Below are 17,868 nucleotides of genomic sequence, written 5' to 3' on the forward strand. Positions count from 1 at the left end.
TTAGGTACCGAGGTAGTATAGAAAGTAGTCAAGGAAAGCAGCCTGTAGGATGAGATAGCTTAGATTTGAAGACCAAACGAGATTGTGAAATAAATTGCTTAGCACAATACCCGACTTGTAGAAAGTGATCCATTAATGAAGCTACTACTGTGATTACTACTAACGCACATGGAGCCAGGTCATGACAGAGGATGGAGGATCCCTCCTCCAGCTTCTGATTCCCTAAAGTCCAAGCAGCTAGAGACTGGCTCCTCACCTCATTCTTCAGTTGTTGATCTGAACAATGAAGGATGTCAATTACCTGAGCAGCAATCAGTGACAGCAGGTGATACATTAGGATCTGGGGATGGATTGTCGTGTTGGACACATAGAAAAACCTTTCACCCAGATGGGTCATTTTTCCTTGGAATCTCAGGACATCAGAAGCATGAGGGTCCCTTGTGAGAGGTGCAGAGGGAGGAAGTCTTGCTGCTCCCTGCACTGCCAGAAGTGTTGCCCTGGGCTTTTGACATTGAACCTTTTGTCCACACCGTTGATGCCAGGGGAGATCTACGCAGCGCTTCCTCCTGGCTTGCTGCAGTACCACCACTACCAGTGGTATCTGAAAGGTGCCATGCTGTCGGTGGCTAGCTAAGCATGTGGTTCTGCTGCCAACTTCCCTTTCAAAAATGAGTCAGGACCATAAAGGGGTAGCACAAGGGAGTGTTAGAAAACAATGTGTGTGCGAGGTGGTGATTACATGAATCTACACATTCAGCAAAACTGCAAAGAGCAGCACAAACACACATGCACCAAGAGAACACATAAAAACAGGTAATGTCAACTTCCTAGTTAGTTATGTAAAATACTACCACTGGGGAAACTGGAGGAAGGGTACATGGGACTCTGTGCTGCTTTAGTGACTCTCTGTGAGTCTATAATTATTTTGAAATCAAAAGTATTTTTTAAATGGGTCAGGCTCCAAGTGAGGTAATTTTCCTATATGCTCCATTTGTTTACATGTGGGTGTCGATGGGAGAATTAAGTTTGTTAAGGCGAGATTGTAATAAATCTCCGAGTTGATCTTAAAGCAGTTGATCTTAAAGCAGGAGATATTCTTTAGCTGGCAGTCCGGATCCACCAGCTGGTGGGCCAAGGGGTAGGCTGAAAGTCTACACCCTTTGACCCCCTCCTGAGGTTTGAGTACACCTATTATAGTCCAAAACCATATTGATTAAGTGGCTGTTGCTATGATTTAAAACCATAAACAAACGTCATGAGATCTAAAATCATAAGCAGAAAAGGGAGTGAGCCAAAACGTCCCTAGTTGAGTACAAGTTAAAGAATGGTTACCAACATCTAGACAATCAATTTCTGAAAGGGCACATTGTCCAAGAAAAATGGGAACCAAAGAGAGAACACTTTTACATTGTATAAGAATTGCCATTTTGTGTTGCAAACATGCTATGCTAAGCAACTAGTGATGGGTACAGAGGCTGGGCTTTCCCTGGGAGAAGCCTTTCTTACATGATGTGGAGTCTCAGCGTAAGATGGAGCTGTTTGGTCATTGCCCATATAGCCTGGCCCATAACAAGTTAGCCGATACATTTAAAAGCACCTAGTACCAGGCAGGATAAAACAATGGCATGATTAAATTATTTCTACTTCCTGCAGACTCCTTTGACCTTCTTTTTAGAGATTGTTTTTCATGTCCCATTTGGATCTTCTACTGACATCTTTGAAGGGACACCCATCTCTTAAAGACAGCTTCAGACCCACTGTGTCTAGAAGCAGTACTTCTCTAGCTTTGGTTCATGAGAGATGACATGAGCTACATTACTCAGACCTTTTCCATAATCTTTTCATCACCCAGATAGAGAAGAAGGGTTTGGAACACTTTATGGAAAGAAGGTGAAACCCCAGGGGAGTAATGCAACCCCTACCTTCCCTATCAAGAAAGGCACTGGGAATATAGGCTCCATTACTTCACACATATCAACCCCATGAATTCTCCCTTATGTTATGTATACAATAACAGTGTGTATAGCAATAATAGTGCCCCAGTGCTATTACAGATGCTGAAAAGTCCAAGAAGAGTAAGATATGTTCTCTGCCCTCAAGAAGCTTTATCAGGAGGTATGTAGTTATAAGTTTATAGTCTCAAGTTCCCTGTGTAAGAGGAATGCAGACGTATACAGGGTGCACAGAAAATAGTGTTTAAATAGGACCAGGGAATCAAGGACAGCTTCCCAGAGGGGGCAACCTGCCATTGGATCTCTTCGTGTTCTTGTTCTTTTGAGGTATACAGGACAGTAGAGTGTATTTTGACATATTATGCATACTTGGAGTATAACTTATTCTAGTTAGGATCCCCTTCTTGCAGTTGTACATTATGTGGAGTTTCACTGGCCATGTATTTATATATAAGGATAGGAAAGTTATGTCTGATTCATTCTACAGTATTTTCTATTCCCATCCTCCCTCCCTCCCCTTCATTCCACTTTATCTAATCCAATGAATTTCTGTTTTTCCCCTCCCCCCACTTATTGTGTGTTTGTATCCACATATCAGAGAGAACATTCAGCCTTTGGATTTTGGGGATTGGTTTATTTCACTTAGCATGATAGTTTCCAGTTTATCCATTTACCAGCAAATGCCATAATTGCATTCTTCTTTGTTACTGAGTAATATTCCACTGTGTGTGTATATATACACCACATTTTATTTATCCATTTATCTGTTGAAGGGCACCTAGGTTGGTTCCATAGCTTAGCTATTGTGAATTGAGCTGCTATAAACATTAATGTGGTCATGTCACTATACCATGCTAATTTTAAGTCTTTTTTATATACCAAGGAGTGGGAAAACTGGGTCAAATGGTGATTCCATTCCAAGTTTTCTGAGGAATTTCCATTCTGCTTTCCATAGTGGTTGCACTAATTTGCAGTGCCACCATCCATGTATAAGTGTACACTTCCTTTTCCCAAAATCCTTGCCAACATTTATTGTTACTTGTATTCTTGATAATTGCCTTTTTGACTAGACATTGCCTTTTTTGACACTGAGATGGAATCTCAGTATAGTTTTGATTTGCATTTCTCTAATTGCTAGAGATGTTAAACATTCTTTCATATAGTTTTTGGCCATTCATATTTCTCCTGTGAAGTACCTTTTCAGTTCCTTTGTCCATTCATTGATTGAGTTATTTGTTTTTTTTTTGTGTTAATGTTTTTGAGTTTTTTATATATCTTGGAGATTAATTCTCTGTCTGAGGTGCAGGTGGAAAAGATTTTATCCCATTCTGTAGGCTCTCTCTTTATGTTCTTGATTATTTCCTATCTTAAAGAAGCCTCACACATCAGATAGAGTACTACTAATCTCTAGGGTATATAAAGAACTCAAAAAGCTAAGCATCAAAAAAAAAAAAAAAACCACAGTCAATAAATGGGCCAAGGACCTGAACAGACACTTCTCAGAAGAGGATATACAATGAGTCAACAAAATATATGAAAAAATCATCATCGCTAGCAATTACAGAAATGCAAATCATTTCATCTCACTCCAGTCAGAATGGCAGGTATTATGAATACAAACAAAAATAAGTGTTGACAAGAATGTGGGGCAAACGTACACTCATACACTGCTGGTAGGATTGCAAATTGGTGCAGTCAATATGGAAAGCAGTATGGAGATTTCTTGGAAAATTGGGAATGGAACCACCATTTGACCCAGCTATCCCTCTCCTCAGTCTATACCCAAAAGAATTAAAATCAGAATATTACAGGGACACAGCCACATCAATGTTTATAGCAGCACAATTCACAATAGCTAGAATGTGGATGCTCTTCAATAGATGAATGGATAAAAAAATGTGGCATATATACACAATGGAATATTACTCAGCAATAAAAGAGAATAAAATCATGGTAATTTCAGGTAAATGGATTGAGTTAGAGAAAATAATGTTAAGTGAAATTAGCCTGTCCCAAACAACCAAATGCTGAATGTTTTCTCTGATATAAGGAGGCTGATTCATAGTCGGGTAGGGAGGGGGAGCGTGGGAGAAATAGACGAACTCTAGATAGGGCAGAGGGGTGGGAGGGAAGGGAGGGGGCATGGGGTTACAAATGATGGTGGAATGTGATGGACATTATTATACAAGGTACATGTATAAAGACACGAATTGGTGTGAATATACACTGTATACAACCAGAGATATGAAAAAATGTGTTCTAAATGTGTAATAAGAATTATAATGTATTCTGCTGTCATATATAAATAACAAAAGATTAATATAAAAAGAAATAGTAGGAATTACCAAGATGGACTGAGAAGAGAGAGAAGAAAGACCCCCTTCCAAGCATGGGAAACAGTGTGAGCAATGAGATGGAAGTTTGAGGGACAACAATTTGTCTTCGGAACTCCCCAGAATTTGTTTGGCTGGTGCAGGCCTGCTTGTTGGAGAATTGTAAGAAATTACTAATAAGGGTTAATCTAATTAGTTTCAGAAATTCTGGTTTAAATAAAACTGGACCAATGGTTTTTGCTTCAGGGCATCCCAGAGCCTTTGGTATGTTCTCCCACCCCTAAGTCTCCCAGAGGGTTTATCCTGTGCAGGCTTCCCAGTCTCATGGTACAGAGTCCCTTTATTTCAGAACATCTCATTCAAGAATTGTCTTCAGCATCCTTGGGAAACATTGGGCTATTCATATAGGTTTTTTTTTTTAACCATTCTTTTTTTTTTAATTGAATTTTTAAAAAAATAAATGACAGCAGAATGCTTTACAGTTCTTATTACACATATACAGCACTATTTTTCATATCTCTGGTTGTATATAAAGTATGTTGACACCAATTCTTGTCTTCATACATGTTTTTTGGATAATGATGTCTATCACATTCCACCATCCTTGCTAATTCCCTGCCCCCTCCTTTTCCCTCCCTCCCCTCTGCCCTATCTAGAAATCATCTATTCCTCCCATGCTCCCCCTCCCTACCCCACTATGAATCAGCCTCCTTATATCAGAGAAAACATTCGACATTTGGTTTTTGGGGATTGGCTAACTTCACTTAGCATTATCTTCTCCAACTTCATCCATTTACCTGCAAAAGCTATGATTTTATTCTCTTTTATTGCTGAGTAAAATTCTATTGTGTATATATGACACATTTTTTTATCCATCCATCCACTGAAGGGCATCTAGGTTGGTTTCACACTTTAGTTATTGTAAATTGTGCTGCAGTAAACATTGATGTGGCTGTGTCCCTGTAGTATGCTGTTTTTAATGTATCCTTTGGGTATAGACTGAGGAGTGGGATATCTGGGTCAAAAGGTGGTTCCATTCCCAGTTTTCTAAGAAATCTCCATACTACTTACCATATTGGCTGCACCAATTTGCAGTCCCACCAGCAATGTATGAGTATGCCTTTTCCCCCACATCCTCGCCAACACTTATGGGAGGGGAGGGAGGGGGGATAGTAGAGGATAGGAAAGGTAGCAGAATACAACAGTTACTAATAGGGCATTATGTAAAAATGTGGATGTGTAACCGATGTGATTCTGCAATCTGTATTTGGGGTAAAATTGGGAGTTCATAACCAACTTGAATCTAATGTATGAAATATGATATATCAAGAGCTTTATAATGTTTTGAACAACCAATAAAAAAATAAATTAAAAAAAAAAGAATGGGTATGGATAGGCAGAATTAATATTATCAAAGTGACCATACTACCAAAAGCACCATGCAGGTTTAATGCAATTCCAATCAAAATCCCAATGGCATTTCTCATAGAAATAGAAAAAGCAATTAGGAAATTCATCTGAAAAAATAAGAGACCCAGAATAGCTAAAGCAATCCTTAGCAGGAAGAGTGAAGCAGGTGGCATCACTATACCAGACCTTAAACTATACTATAGAGCAATAATAGCAAAAACAGCATGGTATTGGCACCAAAATAGACTGGTAGACAAATGGTATAGAATAGATTACACAGAGACTAACCCACAAAATTACAATTATCTTATATTAGACAAAGGTGCCAAAAACATGCATTGAAGAAAAGATAGCCTCTTTAACAAATGGTGCTAGGAAAACTGAAAATCCATATGCAATAAAATGAAATTAAACCCCTATCTCTCACCATGCACAAAACTCAACTCAAAGTGGATCATGGACCTAGGAATTAAACCAGAGACTCTGTGTCTAATAGAAGAAAGAGTAGGCCTTGTAGTGGTGAGAGTAGCTGAGAAGGATTAAAATACCAGCAATCAAAGTTTGACTTGCTCCCAACATGTTGTAGGTCCATCAGATGAGTAGGCCACAACTTCCTTAACAAGACTCTTATAGGACAAGAATTAAAATCAAGAATCAATAAATAGGATGGACTCAAACTAAAAAGTTTCTTCTCAGCAAAAGAAACAATCTGTGAGGTGAAAAGAGAGCCTGCATCCTGGGAACAAATTTTTACCCTTCACACATCAGATAGAGCACTAATCTCTAGGGTATATAAAGAACTCAAAAGCTAAGCACCAAAACAAACAAACAAACAAACAAAACAAAAACAAAAACAAAAAAACAAATAACCCAATCAACAAATGGGCCAAGGACCTGAACAGACACTTCTCAGAAGGTGATATACAATCAATCAACAAATATATGAAAAAATGTTCGTCATCTCTAGCAATTAGAGACATGCAAATCAAAAATACTCTAAAGTATCATCTCATTACAGTCAGAATGGCAGCTATTATGAATTCATATAGGTTTTAACCAATGTTGATGTTTACCAGACAACAAAGATATTTTGGAGGAAGTTCAGAGTTATGGATAACTCTTACCTTTTCTAGAACTTTGTGGCTAACAAATGAATCATTTCATATTAGACTAAATTAGTTCTCCCCTAGCGGCTGTCTTTAAGTGGCACTGGGGAGTACTAACAATGAGGGCTCTGCCTGGCTTCCTGGGCCAGTTTAATACTGTCTCTTCTTTGACCACCACTGACCTTCCCAGATTTCTGCAAAGAGACAGATAAGTCATCTTGTACTGTGAAAGAAAATGCTGTGGTAAAGACCTTTATATGAATTACTCGAAGTGAGAACAATGTAAAATCAAAAATCAATCAAACCTTGAAATATAACCAGGGCTGGAGAATCCACAAAATTGTATTTTGTTTTCACAGGCGAGGATCAGGACTGACGATCATACACACGCCCATGCACGTAATGCTGCAGTGGGCAGAAAACACTCTGGAGTAAATTCAAGTCCTGAAAATAAGTATTATGACAAAACATGAGCTCAGTTCTTCACTCCTCATCGCTTCTACCCCCACAGTACTCATAAATTCTTTCAACCAAGAAAAATATTTCTCATACGCCTTAGAGTAGAATTTACTGCCTCTGTTCTCCATCAACCCTTCCTCAATTATCAGCCCACTAAATATTTATGGTGGCTTTTGCAAGGTACATGTGCTCTGAGTTCAGTCCCCAGGGCCCTGCACTGATGAGGTGTGTGATAGTCCAGCTCCATGCCACCCGTGCTTATCTGGTGCTGTCTATGAACCATCTTTGTTTACCTGGACTTCAGGCTTTATGCATAAGGGTCTTTATTCTTTCAGATGATAAATACTGGTGGATGCTAGCTAAAGAGAAGATAGCACCTTCCTTGAACATAGAAAATGACATGAGATTCATCAAAGAATATAAAATGCTCCCCCAAGTATTAAGATAAAAATCTTAGGTGGTGGGCTCAGGAATCCTTAGGTTAGAATTGCCAACATGGACAGTGGGAAAATTGACAAGAAGGGTAAGGGAAGGAAGAGTTATTCCTATAATTGACCTACTGAGAGTAGAGTGTACCCTCTGATTTACTTGGCCTGACACTTGAAATAATTTCTGCCCTCTACACTTATAAATTCAGCGCTCAGTTGATTTGTTAGCTACCTGAAGAACCTGGGATATAGGAAGATAATGGCCACCCAGAGTATGATCCTAATGTTAAGGATCAAAAACCCTTTCCACAATGAGGGCAGTGGAAATGACCATCCAACTCTATACCAGGCATCCTCTCTTTGGTACCTTCTAGAGCAGTTTCCATTATTTATTACACCCTTTATGTCATTCACTCAGGCCCAAATCAGACTTTGAATTCTCTTCAGGACAATTAGACAAAACCAGGCAAAATCACCTTTTTGTGCTTTGGAAACCCCCACAGTTCCTGCCACAATATCAGGATAAGTTTTATAGTAGGAGAATAAGGATGGAGACACATACACACACACACACACACACACACACACACATTCTACTAAATCTATTCTTTTTATAAGCTACAGCACATCTGCTTTTTGTAATCCCACAGAAACCTAAAACCTCAAATGTTGGTGGAAAGAGATATGCTGTATTTTATGTGTTAAAAGGAAAATTATCAGGAAAATACTGTTTCTACAGCCAATTTGGAATGAAGAAAGTGGCAACAACTTCTGTCTACATCATTACATGAGGTAAGAAGCAAGTCTTTGACCGTAAAACAATGACATCTCATTTTAAATTCCTTGGAAGGAAAAACTGTAGTCCTATTTAGGAAGGAGCTCTTCTGAGGGCTGTGGAAAAGGATTCCAGAAATAAATATGATTTCTCTGTGAATGACTGTGAGTGTAGGTACTTACCCAAGGCCTAACCCCTTGCCGGGGACCTGTCCCCCTACTTCTGGGTCAGTCAGGGATAGGATAAGACAAATGTGAGGCAGTCAGGACCTGAGACCCTCAGCAAAGTTGACATGTTTGTTAATTAAGCATCCAGGGTGGGAAGAAGTTGGTCAGACATCCAGGAAAGAGATTTGTCAGGGTCAGAGTTCCTATTGTCACCTAGGATGGCAGGTTAACAGTAGCCCCGAAGTCAGAGGGTTATGCAGTAATGTGAGGATGTAAAATCTCCTCACACCATGGAAAATTAGCTTCTGACTTCCATCATAGGGACTGAGCCTGAGGACTCGTGCTGCGATGCAGGGGGACAAGCTAAATAAGTAAACCATGGGCTTACAGCAGAAGACAAAAGGGAACTGGGATCCCGAGGGACAAAGCACTCAGTGGTCTGACTCCAGGCTAACAGAGCAAGACTGAGGGTTCAGGGACCAAAATTTGGCCTCTGTGTGTGAGTGGCTTGACAGAGAATGACTACAGATGGGAGAAAGTGGGTGAGTGAGGAAACACACTGTGCTGCAGATGTGCACGAGTTACAGAAAGCAAGAGAGAGAGAGAGCTAAGCAGAGGAGTAGGGGTGCACCAGAGACAAACATTGAACATTTGCCTGAGAGCACTAAGGGGCAGGAAGGGGCATCATTTGGGTGGAGTTGTCCATCCATCGATTAGCCTTGTGCTTTGTGGTCAGCGAGAATTCAAAGACACTCTGGAGTGTGCTCGCCTGCCTGCCCCAGTAAGGACTATGGGTATGCAGGGATTGAGAAGCAGGGTCTTCCCCCAACACTTTCCAATAAAGGGGTGCTGTCTGAGAGTTATAGTACTTATCTCCTGCCTCTCCATTGAGTCCATCCCACCCACCAAGCCTGAGGCTCTCCTCTCTCAGCAGCCAGGGAACATCTGTGACCTGAAATGAGGCCAGAACTGAACAGATTAATTTACTAATACTTGAAAATCAACTCTGGCTCCAAGAGTGACAAACCAAAAATATACCAAATTGCCTCTTTATTATTATTACTATTTTAAACAGAAGCATGAAGATTAAAAAAATATATTTTGCACACTACTAAATGTGTCCTGCATCCTACTGAAGGCTCTTACCTTCTTATACCAAACTTTACCAAGTGCTGTGATGCTTTTTGAAATCCACCTGCTCTAAATCTAGGAGTTCCCTAACTGGCTTGTCATTCCTCCAAACACTCATTGGGAGACCACAGGAGCCAAGTGGAAGCCTGTATCTCATGTGAGTCTTGGTGAGGCAGGCACTATGACTCACGTTAATGGCTGCAGAGCCATACCCTGCAGGGCATTTCCCCCCAGTATAGCCCTGTTGGAAATAACCAGATCTATTAAATGAGTCCAATGCACAATTGCTGCCACCCTTGGGAACTGGATAGAGTATAGCATCAGTGATAATTTTATAGGGTCTCCTGGCATTGTGGAGCTTATTAAAATCATAGACCATAGACCTAGAAGGCTGGAGGGGACTTTCAGCCATAATTTCGTTATTCCCTCTACTCCCCTAGGTAACATTGTCACTTTAATCCCTGCATAAAAGATGGGACTGTGGGAGGGGAGTTTACATGACTAACAGGACATTGAATTGAACTTCATCATCCTGGGTTCCTTCTCCTCCATTCCTATCCATATGCCCTCAGCTTCATGGGTTTTATGTCCTCAGGAAGGGTTCCTATGCTTTATCAAAGCCCTCCATTCATCGGAAATGCCTCCTTTAAATCTTATGTATCCTTCTTGGCTTTTCTACCACCTCTCTCCCTTCTAGAGAAGAGAAAAACAGTTCATTCTCTATATGGTTTCCAATTGCCCCTACTTGCACTCCACTAGTTTTTCACTACTCCTATACTGGGCTTAGAATCAGACAAATGAGTGGAAATCTGGCTCTGCCTTTTACTACCTATTTCACTTAGAACAAATTCCCAGCGATCCCTTTTACTGTGCCCCAGGGTGTGGGAAAGACTGTCTCACTCAAATAATGGGTGGGTGGGGATGGCTGTCCTGGAATCATGGGCCCTCATTCTAGTCTCAGTGAGAGGCTAACAGCTGGTATAGGCTTAGGCAAATCTCTTAATTCCTCTGACCCTCACCTTCTTCACCTTTAAGTGAAAATAAGTAGTGAAATTACCCATTTCATAGGGTAGTTAGAGGAGTTAAAAATAATTATGGAAATACTTTGATTCTGTAAAGCATTAAAGCCATGCAAGGTGTTACATTTATTATTATTTTGACACATTGCTGAGAGCCCTAATGTGTCCCCTGATAAATTGTCCCTGCATTAAGCAAGACCCAGCTATGACTTCAGTCTCTCAGGACTACCCATCTTTACAGAGAGAGCCTGGCAAACGAAATTTGTCTTGAGCAATCAAAATTTACTGGACAGGTGTAGTCATCTGACCTAAGCAGGTAAATCACATTCTCTCTCCAAGAAATTTAGTGTTAGGATTCAGAAACTGTTGTCAATCTCTGGTGCTTGCTTAAACTAACACATACATTTAAGAGAGAAGGATATATCTGGTTCCTACACACACACACAAAAAAAAAGTAAGAAAGAAAGGTAAGAATCAGTTACTGACATTCATCTCCTTTCTTTTTTCTTTTTTTACCTTTTTTTATTGGTTGTTCAAAACATTACAAAACTCTTGACATATCATATTTCATACATTAGATTCAAGTGGGTTATGAACTCCCATTTTTACCCCAAATACAGATTGCAGAATCACATCGGTTACACATCCACATTTTTACATAATGCCATACTAGAGACTGTTGTATTCTACTACCTTTCCTATCCCCTACTATCCCCCCCTCCCCTCCCCTCCCATCTTCTCTCCATTCATCTCCTTTCCCACCCAATATCGAACACAGCACAATCAATGTTGCAACAGGAAATGCATCAATGGGCCCTGCACATGCTACTACAGGGAGAATGTAAGCAGTGCTCCAGGTAAGGAAGAGCACACAGCCCTCTGCCCGGCTGACCTGGTACTACTGGTGAGGTCATGCTACTCTCCTGTTGGACATGAATAGTTTCACCATAATATCAGCAACAGACAAGGGCCCTCTGGCACCGCTATAGCAAGACAGAAACAGACCACACCATAGTCAAGGCTGAACCCAGGCAAAATATGACCATGTCCAACTACAAAAATGACCCAACATCCCTCACTCTTCTCACATAAGTGGCCACTGTTTCTATAAATGACAGCTGGGTCTAGTCTTCTCATTTCAAGATAAAAATATTTTAAGATACTACTCATTGATATACTCCTACTTCTTGACAGCATCTAATTAAAGCAAAACATCACTTCCTTAAACTCTCCCTCAAATCAGCCAACACAAGTCCAAATCCTACAATACATCTTTTCTAAGAATTTTCGGGGCTGCTCCATGATTCTCCTTGGTGTCTCCTTTCTTGCTAAAATGAGGAGTAAACCCAGATTGTTCTTCTGCAGCTGTGCTCCTAGTGATTTGGCCTGGAGGTTACAAACACAGGCCATGATGTTTTCTCATACCTTTTAAGTTCTGTTGCGCCTTACTGCCTGTGCCCCTCATTTGAGATTCCCATCCCAGATACCAATAGTTAATCACAAAGTACTTATGGAATGTCTATCATGAGTAAGACTTTGTGCAGGTCATCAAGTCCATTTATCAAAGCATTACAGAGTGTTAGCACCAGAAGGGACCTTAGAGATAGCTTGGACTTCCATCTTACAGCTTAAGAAGACCACTCAATGGAAAGAGTGACCAGCCCAAGATCACACAACAATATAGTTTTTGTTTGTTTGTTTGTGAGTTGGGACTAGAACCTGGTCTTCTGGACTCCTGTGCCAGTGCTCCTTCTACATTGTGCTGACTCTGGACCTTGTTTTATCATGTACATTTTCATGTGTCCATGTAACATGTGTATGGACTAGACCATCTGATCTTGAAGGGAAGATTTTGCATGTATCATAGTGCTTAGCATTATGGTTGCTCTCTATGTGTTTTGTTTTTTACTTTGATAGAGAATAGAAATCACTGTATCTGAGTTATGCTCAAAAAGTCCATGAATTTCAAGAAGGTTATAAAATGGTGACAGGTGTTCAGAGTCACAGATGACTCTGAGTGCTTTCTGTAACGTCACCAAGGATTCAAATGGCACAAGAGAATCTCTGGACTCCTCTGCCTTTCTTTTTTTTCTATAACAGCCTCACAGCTTAATTGTCTCTAATAAAGTGTTCATTTGTATGACTCAGTGCTTCTAAGTAAAACAGTAATGGGAGTCCTGGTGTTCTGCTTCATGTCACAAAAGAACAGGGTATAATTTCTCATATTTCTGGAGTCTCAATTATCAGGAAAAGAACGCTTTTTTCATTGCTATGAAAATATATATTCCCTTTTGTATCTTGATGAAAAAATAATCTGTGTACAAAAATCCACATGAAGCCTTTTGTCTGCGTATGCAAACACCAGTATTTCTCTCAGCAAAAGAAAAAAATCAATATCAAAACAAAGGAAAAAATTGTTGGTGGATGTCTTTGCCTTTTTTTTAAGTTTAGGAGAATTTTCCAGAATCAAGAACCTCTTAATTGAAATCTCTCTTCTGTTCAATTTGGTATTCATCAATTTCAATGAATAAATGCTTTCTACTTGAGATGAAAGCAAAGCTTCTCTGATCCCTGGAGCGCAATAATGGGACCCTCATTTTTAGAAAATAGGACATGGATATCAGCTCTGAAAAACAGTAACAGTTTAAGAAGCAAAAGTTGTTCATTGTCTCACCTCTCTGTGGTGGAATTCTAGGGACAGGGGTTGGATCTGAGCTCCCAGCTGCAAAACAAAATTGTAATGGAAGATGTTTGACTTTCGTAATCCTAAGATTTAATTCTTCTTTTTTATAATTTTAAGTTGTAGATGGACACAATACCTTTATTTATGTATCCTTACGTAGTGCTGAGGATTGAACCCAAGGGCCTCACACATGCTAGGTGAGCGTTCTACCACTGAGTCACAACCCCAGCCCAAAGATTTAATTTTTTAAAAGGTGTTTTCTTGTCAGTAGCAAAAAGCATAACTAGTTACTGGATCATAAATTGTAAGTATCATTTTCTACTAACAGGAATCAAGGATAATTTTTTTAAAAATAATGATTATTCAAGGACTGGGGAAGTGAAAGTTACTCGGTAAACCTCTGATACCTGGTGCCAGAAAAGTGAGGAAGTGCTCAAAGATGAATGGGTTCATGCCCAAAAGAGACTACCTTGAAGGGGTGGGCCCATGTTGGCCAAATCAAAATTCTTAAATATATGTATCATATATTTAGGGTAATAGTCAACACAAAGAAAAAGAGAGAAATAGGGATCTGTGGTTATAGCTCAGTGGTAGAGAGCACTGTCATGGCTTGTAAGAGTCCCTGGATTCTGCCCTGGCACCACAAAATGCATGAGCAGGAAAATCCCCCTTTATAGAAGAATTCCAATTTATAAAAGTAGAATGTATGATAGAATTAGAAAATCAGTATTTTTTAGCCCTCAATATAATTGTTTTAGGCAAAGACCTTGAACCCTAAAATCATGAACTGGAAGATTGTTGGGGAGCAGAATGTTTGCCCCATACCAAAGCATCCATCTACATTTTACCCCCTTTGGGATTGGTTTATTTCTTTTGTTTTCTTTAATTTTTTAAAATAGTTTTTATTTGTTCTAATTAGTTATTCCTTACAGTAGAATGTATTTATGCATTTTGATATATTGTAAATAAATCGAGTATAAGTTTTCATTTTTCTTATTGTACATGTTGTAGAATCACATTGGTCATGCAGTCATATATGTATATAAAGTAATAATGTCTGTTTTATTCTACTATCCTTTCTATCCCTATACCCCCTTCCCTCCTTTCACTCCCTCTACCTAATCTAAAGTAACTCTATTCTTCCCTAGCATGTCCCACCCCCTTGTTGTGAATTAGCATCTGAATATCAGAGAAAACATTGGGCCTTTGGTTTTCTGACACTGGATTATTTTGGTTAGCATGATATTTTCCAGCTCCATTCATTTACTGCCAAATCCCATAATTTCATTCTTCTTTAAAGCTGAATAATATTCCATCATTCATACACACACACACACACACACACACACACCACATTTTCTTTATCCAGTCATCTGTTGAAGGGCACCTAGGTTGGTTCCATAGCTTACTTACTGTGAATTGAGTTGTTATAAACATTGGCATGGCTGTATCACTGCAATGTGCTGATTTTAAGTCCTTTGAGTATAGACCAAGGAGTAGGATAGCTGGATAAAATGGTGGTTTCATTCCAAGTTTTCTGAGGAATCTATATTGCTTTCCATAGTGGTTACACCAATTTGCAGTCCCACCAGTAATGTATGAGTGTACCTTTTTCCCCACATTCTCGCCAACACTTGTTGTTTGTATTCTTGATACTGCCATTCTAACTGGAGTGAGATGAAATCTTACTTTTGATTTAATTTCTCTAATTACTAGAGATGTTGAACATTTTTCATATATTTGTTGATCAATTATATTTCTTCTTCATTTCAATTACTAATTTAATAAAAGAGCCAGGCAGGGTGGAGCATGTCTATAATCCCAGTGGCTCAGGAGTCTGAGGCAGCAGGATCGTGAGTTCAAGGCCAGCCTCAGCAACTTAGTGAGGCCCTAAGCAACTCAGCAAGACCCTGTCTCTAAACAAAAAATAAAAAGAGCTGGGGATGTGGCTCAGTGGTTCAATGTCCCTGGGTTCAATCCCCAGTTCAAAAAAAAAAAGAACATATACCTTCATGATAGAGGGATTTAGTGGCTACTATTAACTTAACCATGGGGTCGGGCTTGGCATCATTTGTGATGGGACAGCCTGATAAAGATGTCAGGTTTATTGATAGTGTGCAGCATAAAGTGTACACCAGTTTATGAGGAACAGTTTTGAGGAACAGTTACATGACATTTAAGAGCAGACCAGTCCAGAGTGTGGGGAATTCTGCAAGAAAACTGCTCTGACTCTTCAAAAACTCATTGGAAGAAAATCTAGATTAAAAGAGAATAAAGGCTCAGAACAACCACGCATAGTTTATGAGCCTTGATTATGTCCTAGTTAAAAAATAAATAGCTATAAAACACATTTTTGAACAGTTGGATTGATTTATATATAATTACAAGGAATTGCTAGGATGATGATGTTGTGATTTGGAGGAAAATGTCCTTCTTCTCAGGATAAACATATTCAAGTATTTATGGGTAAAGTCTCATGTTCTTTGCAACTTATTTTAAACAATGATTCATCAGGAAAGAAAGAGGAGAAGGACAGAAAGAGAGAGAGAAAGCAAAGCTCTGACAAGATGTTAGGAATCATTGAATCTGAGCGGAGGACCTGTGGGTGTTTGCTGTGTTATTCTTTGCACTTTTCTGTTGCCACCAGTCAGGATCTCTGGGAAGCCAACTCTGGGATGGATATTGAATCACAGATTTAGGGAATGCTGACGGAGTGAGGAAATGGTCAGAAAATGTAACTGTAGAGCAAGCATTAGCATTCATCTATGGGGTGGTTAGGCTGAGATGGCCCTTCCTCTGTGGCCCATGCAGGGTGAGAGGGCAGGGCTATTTTTCTTTCTGCCGACAACTCAGGGTATCAATAGTCATTGTACATGGGCCATCCTGGGAAGGGCCATGATGTCGGGCAAGCAATGGAGACAATAATTAGCAGCGAGGAAAAGAAACCCTTTGGTTATGAATGGAGGATCTGGGTGACACAGGACATCACCAATGGCATCTGTGTATTTCAAAATTTTCATAGTAAAAATTTGGAATTGAAAGACACAAATATGGAATTGTTTTACCCTGAAAACATTGATTAATACTGCGATACAGTCTCATTTTATTCTTACAAAACACCATAAATACAACTGGCATGCCCATGTTAGAGATGGAGAATTTGAAGCCAAGAAAAGTCAAGTAGCCCAAGGTGAGTGGTAAGATAGGAAGTCAAATCCAGGCTGTGTCACTGGCACATAATAAGAACTTGATACAAGCTTCTCAAAAAGTGACTGAATGACCCTATGTGCATATATGATTTTATGGCTGGTATAAGTCTACATCATGTACAACCAGAAGAATGAGAAGTTATACTCCATTTACATATGATATATCAAAATGCATTCTATTGTCATGTATAACTAATTAGAACAAATTAAAAAAGAAAAGAAAAAAAGTAACTGAATGAAACTTTAGTTGGGTACACTAGGAAATCTATTTAAAAGGTCCTTATAGCAAAAATTTTCCTGACCTTTTCCAGACATCAGTGTTCCCATGGATCAATGAGAACTGTAGTGTGTGTGTGTGTGTATGTGTGTGTGTGTGTGTGTGTGTGTGAGAGAGAGAGAGAGAGAGAGAGAGAGAGAGAGAAAATTAAGAGGGCCCCAAAGTGTGTCACTTGAGTTTCAGAATGTGGAGAATCAGTGAAGCAGCCAATGTGTCCACACAGATGACCTTTCTCTCCCTGATGTGCTGTGTGTTTCCAAAATGACCGGGCTGGAACATGATTGCATGTCGTCATGGAAGTGCCACACTCCTGAGCCCCATGGTGATTGTGAATCTAACTGTTCATTCCTGGCTCCTTTTCTTCTGGTGACTTCTCTCTCCAGGGTTCTAGGTGTGCTGTTAAATTTAGCTTCCAGGAGAAGCCATTCACACATGTATGTCTCAGAGACAATCTACATCTGAACCCCTATTGTAGACATGTTTGAGGTTTGTTTTTATTTCCCCTCACAAAGGTCTCCGTTCCCCCTAAGTGTTAGTATGTACACCAAGGGGCAGGGAAAGGGGCATCACTGTTGTGTGTGTGTACATATATATGTGTGCACATACATATGTAGACACATGTAAGTCTAGATTGCACATAGGTACATCTAATTCCAGACCTATAAACTGCAATGGTTAGCTCTCATGTCACTTTTTTGAAACCTTCTAATTCCCCTAAACAGACTTAACAGCTCTGCCTTTTAGGTTTCCTTGAACATATTTATACTTCTGTCATAACTTAAAATTTTAGTTCAATTTATGGGTCCATATATTTATCTTCCCCACAAACCTGAGAACTCCTATGGATAAAAAGGCTTACGACTTATTTATTTGATTTCTGGTCCCTAATATGTAGTATATATACAAAACCGCTTGCTGT

At 39.6% G+C, this 17,868-nt stretch overlaps 1 long non-coding RNA gene across 1 annotated transcript; it reads left to right on the forward strand.

Moving 5' to 3' along the window:
* Nucleotides 1-1,354: 1,354 nt before the first annotated feature.
* LOC125613881 lies at nt 1,355-15,670 on the forward strand. Its single transcript, XR_007344462.1, has 3 exons — nt 1,355-1,573; nt 14,439-14,443; nt 15,629-15,670. It is a non-coding gene; the product is annotated as an uncharacterized LOC125613881 (long non-coding RNA).
* Nucleotides 15,671-17,868: the final 2,198 nt, after the last annotated feature.

Source organism: Marmota marmota, unplaced genomic scaffold (assembly GCF_001458135.2).
Source record: "Marmota marmota marmota unplaced genomic scaffold, marMar, whole genome shotgun sequence".
NCBI lineage: Eukaryota > Metazoa > Chordata > Mammalia > Rodentia > Sciuridae > Marmota > Marmota marmota.